Consider the following 5,436-nt stretch of genomic DNA (forward strand, 5'->3'; position numbering starts at 1 on the left):
AGCGGCTTGAGGGCGCTAGCTCGGAGGGCTCAAGTGGACCCGCAGCTGCGCTGGACATTCCTTTTCCTAGCCATCAATGGGCTCTGTATTGAAAATATGAGAGCCAACAAATGGCATGTTCGGAGAAAGGAAACACTTTGGAAATGGAGGAAACATCAGACTGAAGGGGCTTCCCCTGGGCCGCGCTCATTATTTAAACCCACGTGCTTGCGTAAAGTAGTTATTTGATATACGACATTGGCATCCCGAGGCTGGAAGGAATCCATGGAATTGTCACATTTATCCCTCTCCTTCTATAGATGAGAAATATGTGCGGGGTCTGAGTGACTTGCCCCAGGTCATGGAGCGCCTGAGTGAAATGCAAGCATTCTGGGGGTAGTGACATTTCTTGAGCCCTCTCTGTGCTAGACACAGTTCAATATTTTGTGTGCACGATTTTATTTAATTTGCAGAGCAGACCTATGAGAGAGTTTTCCTCATTTCCATTTGTAATGTGGAGAAATTGAGGCTTCAGTGAATTCAAAACTTTTCCTGAGTCAAAAAGCTGGTAAGTCATAGTCAGGATTTGAACTTGGATATGGATGTCTTATTCTAGAACTCATGCTTTTTTTCATTATCCTCATTCCTAACTCCTGGGAAAGTATTCTTTTCTCTCAAATGTGTGCATGTGCGCGCGCACACACACGCACATCTATACTTATTTAAATATTGTTTCTATTCCCTTATATGTAAAATGTGTGAACATGCATAAAACCTCAAAACAAACATGGGATTTCAGCTATACAAGTATGAAACTAAAACGCTATCAAATTCAGCTATGGGATAGGTTGGCGACAATCCCTTGCATAGCATCTAGCACAGAATATGCACTCAATAAATATCTGGATTTGAATTGTGCCCTTATGTCTGACAAGGTGCTTTTCCTTAGAGGCAGAACCTAGTGTCTACCACTGTCATGCCTCCTGTGAATCTTACATGTTTGCATTGTGCCTGTGTTCATGAAGCACCTGCCCATGTGTTAGTTGATTGCATCTTGGTAATACCAATGTAAGGAAGGTAAGCAGGGCCACTAGTCCCATTCTATAAGTCAGAAAACTGAGGCTCAGGGAGATAAACTAATGTTCCCAGACAAAGCTGGAAGGTGAATGCAGATCTGCTCAGGCCAGCACACTGGCAGAAGCTCTTTACTAAGGGGCAAGGTGCCGATGAAGGTCAGAGGAAGAGTCATCAGCATACAGGTTCACCTGCCTCCACCTGCTTAAAGACGTTGTGGTCCAATGTGTAAAACTCCAGATTTGCAGACAGACAACCCAGAACCCTGTGGGTATGTGAGTGTGTAGGCGGTGCTGGAGGTGTGGGGATCATGGGGACGGTGACCTGGGGGAGGTGAGACTTTGTGGGTGGTTCCTTTGCACAGATGCGTCACCCTCTGTGCCTCCCGAGGACTGTAACAATGTCTGTGTGAGTGCCCACGAACAAGAACCCATGTGGGTGGACAATAACCACGAGTGTGCTAGGGACATGGCCAGAGTCCCGGTCTGTGGCAGCGTGGGTCCTGGGTTTCTGGGTCCCTGTGTGGAACCCTGTCTTTGAGCAGTTCTGTGACTTCAATTGGAGCTACTGAGACCAGCCATTTTGCTGTGTGGGTGGACCACAGTCCCACTCCTTCCTTGGGAAAAATAACTCAGCAAAATCTCCTACTACTGAGTGGGCCAAGGATGTGAGCTGTATACTTGAAGGATGATGCAGTATGAAATCTGAGGCTAGTAGCGTTGTAAGGTATCTGGTTCAGATACCTATTTTATGGATGGAAACACTGAGGATCAAGGGACAAAAGTAGTTTATTTATTACTTCATACCTGTCTCTGATATTTCATTTACTAAAAAAAAAAAAAAAAAAATTGTTGAGTAGGCATTCTGTGGAAGAACTCACCTTTGAGGATTTCCCAGTCTAGTGGAGAGAGACATGTAAAAACAAGAAGTCGCAATGCCAATGGGTGCTTACTGGGAGTGACTGTGTTTTGACAGAACTCACAGAAGGAGCTACCAACTCATTTCTGGGTGTCTAAGAGGGCCACACATCAGAGATGACATTTGAGCCAAATCTGGTAAGAAAAATTTTTTTCCAAAGACACAGAAGCGCTTACCTATGAGAAGGTAACATGTTCAAAGACCCAGAGGTGAGAAAAGCATGGTGTGATACAGGGCTCGGGGCTGGCTGGAATCTAGGGTGTGTCTCTGTACACATGAGTTTGTAGGGTGGGGTCAGCAGGCAAAGTTAGAAGGTGGCGAGGGGGTGCTGCATCGAGAAGGGCTTTATATGCCAGACCCAACAGTCTGGATTATTTCCCGCAGGAACTGGGAAAACATCGAAGGATGTTAAGCAGGGGGATAACAAGATTTGAAAGAAGGTTTAAGCATATCATTCTGCAGACAGTCTAGAAAGTGGACTGGAGAGAGACTGGAGGCAGGGAGACCAGTTGGAAGATGCCAGAAAGAGTCATAGTGCATGATGATGAGGGCCTGGCCAGTTCCAGCTGCGGTGGGGAAGGCAAGGCGGAAGTGGATGCAGGGACATGAGTCCTGGAGCGATGTGGAGTATGGGTGGAGGAGGGGCACAGGATGTCTCAGCGCCTAGGTTGGTGATCGGGTAGATGGCGGTACAGTCAACCAGGAGAGGAGCTGAGGGAGGCAGGTGCGGAGGCCATTGTGTGTATGGTTTTAAACTTATTTCTTGTTCAATGCTTGGGGACGTCAAAGTGGTGATGTGGATGGAGGAAGCAGTCTGGAGCTCAGGAGAGAGGCCAAGGTTGGAAGTCAGGTAGCTGTCAGGATTAGAACGCATGCACATTGATTTCGGTGAGGCAGAACACTATCTCAAAACCAATTCATCAAAAGTGGTATTTAGATGTGTCTTAGCGCGTGGGCTGAAAAGCTCCACAGGGCAGAAAGATGCCCAGCATTTGCTCTGGAAGGTCCCCCTGGGCCAGCAGGGAGTTTGTTTGCCAAGAGGTGGAATGGCGGATGCCCTGGGAAGGCACTCAGGCCCCTACTTGTCTGCTCTGTGTCAGAGTCAGGAGCCCAGCAGGGCCAAACCCCTTTATCTTGGAGTCCTCCTTCATCAGATGGAGTGTTCATTTATTTCCTCTTCAGCCCCCGTGCCCTACCTACCACCACCACCTCCTCGCCTTAGTCACAGGAGCTGAGTCATCTATCCTTTCAGCCTATTCCTACCACCTTCCCCTCCATCAGGGAGGGGAGGGTTTGGGCAGGAGCTGCTGGGCGTAGGGGACCAAATGGGGACAAGAGGAAGGGTCTCGGACTCTGGGTTCCAAATTCCTTTACCGCTGTTTCTTCCCAGGAGACAGAAGGAGGAGCGAGGCTGGCCAGTCTCAGTGACTCTCAGGAAGGAAGGGGGGGCAAAGGAGCAACTCCAGGGTGCCAGAGAAATGCCAAATGTGTTAATATCCATTCTCCATTACAGTGGGGAGCGGCATTATCCTCAGATGAACATGAGGCTTTTGAACTGAAGCCATTTCTCCAAGGTCACAGAGCAGGTATATCTGAATTATTTTAAAGCTTATACCATTTCTTCTACATTGCTCTGCTTTCTGTGTTGTCTTTGGGAGAGGGTGACATTGAAGTAAACTTGTCGGTGAGTGCCTACTATGTGCAAAATACTCCACTGGAGGCATTCTTCTCTCAAGAACACAACATCTCATGTTGGAAACCCTTGATCCTTTGATTCATTCATTCAATATTTTCTAAGTACCACCTATGAGAAGGGCCTGCGCAGGGCCTATGGAGATAGGTAACTCAGCGTCTCAGCCCTGGCACACTGTAACACTGATCACGGGATGCAAGAATCAAACAGTGAAAGGGTGTTTCATATTCTATGAAGAGTTCAAGGAAGATTTCTCAGAGTTACTTTGAGACTGACACCGAAGGCTGACTCTGGGGAAGGGAAGCCAGGACTGCAGGAACTGTAAGCACACGGTGGGAGCAAGTACAGGAAAGAGGAGGTATAAAAGGAGAGTAGCACGGGCTCACAGATGCTGGGTCGTTGTTGGGTTGTCGAGACAAGCTTATATATTTTTTAAGATTTTATTTATTTATTTGTCAGAGAGAGAGAGAGCACAAGCAGGGGGAGCAGGAGAGGGAAAAGCAGGGAGCCCCCTGAGCAGGGAGCCCAATGCCGGGCTCAATCCCAGGACCCTGGGATCATGACCTGAGCCGAAGGCAGATGCGTAACCGACTGAGCCACCCAGGCGTCCCCGAGACAAGCTTTTAAAGTACTACTAACGAGAGATGAATTACTGAAGATTTGATTATGCTTATATTCTTTTGTTGACCCATCAGCTCTTTACTGCATTCACCCCTTTTTTTGCTTCCTCAGTACCAGGTGCTGGGCAAGAATGTGGGGGTACGATGGAGAGCAAAATTCAGGGACAATGCCTGAGTGCCTGACATGAAGGTTAGAGACTCAGAGCAGATGGTCACAATCCTGTGGATGTTTGAAGAGTGTTAAAAAGGAAAAGAAGATGATGTGAGAGACCATAGATTAGGGGGACCTGTTTTTGGGGGGTGGTAAAGAAGGGCCTCATTGAAGAAATGTCACTGAAGCTGAATCTGAAAAAAACGAATACAAGTAATTAGATTGTGTGTGTGAATGTGTATGTGTTAAGGGTATGGTGGAGGGTGTGGGGGTAGGGGGCAAGGCATATTGTCCCAGAAAGAAGGCATTAATAAAGAGAAGACAAGCATTCTAGTAAAATAACAAGCATTCTACCAATGCTTGTTATAACAAGCATTCTAGCAAAATAACAGTGCAGGATGGTCTGGAAGCTGGTGGCACCTTGTTGGGGGTGATCGAACGCACGGCCTTGTGCCCATCCTGGGAAGCTGCCGCTGAGCTTGGACTTGGATCTTTCAGCCACTTCCACTTCTGGGTTTGCTCTGTGACTAGGAGCTCTGTGTCTTGACATCTTCATCTGTGATGTGGAAGAGCACACACCTACGTACCTTTCAGAATACTAATACTAACAAGAAATGGCGAAATACAAGTCATCTGCAGACATTCTCTCAAGGACTAACAATTTGAAGTTGAGGTAAAAGGTCAGCAAAGAGCTGTGGAGTGTTCATTAAACACACACCCAGACACACACATGCAGCCCAGGATCTTGCATGGTCAGCCGCTAGTGGACAGTGGTGGCTTCCCATTCCCATATCTACCCCTCTCTAAATGAAGAGGAGGGCTTTGACTAGACAGACGCAGGGTACTGACCCCAGCGCTGTCCTTCTCGGGGTGCCCCTGAGAAGAGACAGCTCCCTTCCTTTTCCTTATTTCTGGTACCCTTTTTCTTCCTGAGCAACGACGGGGCTTTGGTCTGGAGCCAAAGCACATCAGACACGAGGATTCCTGTCTGAGTGGGGCAT

General features: G+C 47.6%; 1 long non-coding RNA gene across 1 annotated transcript; it reads left to right on the forward strand.

Annotated features, from left to right (window-relative positions):
* Positions 1-1,738: 1,738 nt before the first annotated feature.
* Positions 1,739-4,610, forward strand: LOC144379874 (uncharacterized). The gene is made up of 3 exons (XR_013443350.1): positions 1,739-2,108; positions 3,485-3,557; positions 4,403-4,610. It is a non-coding gene; the product is annotated as an uncharacterized LOC144379874 (long non-coding RNA).
* The last annotated feature ends 826 nt before the right edge of the window (positions 4,611-5,436 follow it).

The sequence above is a fragment of the Halichoerus grypus genome, chromosome 1, assembly GCF_964656455.1.
Source record: "Halichoerus grypus chromosome 1, mHalGry1.hap1.1, whole genome shotgun sequence".
Taxonomy (NCBI): domain Eukaryota; kingdom Metazoa; phylum Chordata; class Mammalia; order Carnivora; family Phocidae; genus Halichoerus; species Halichoerus grypus.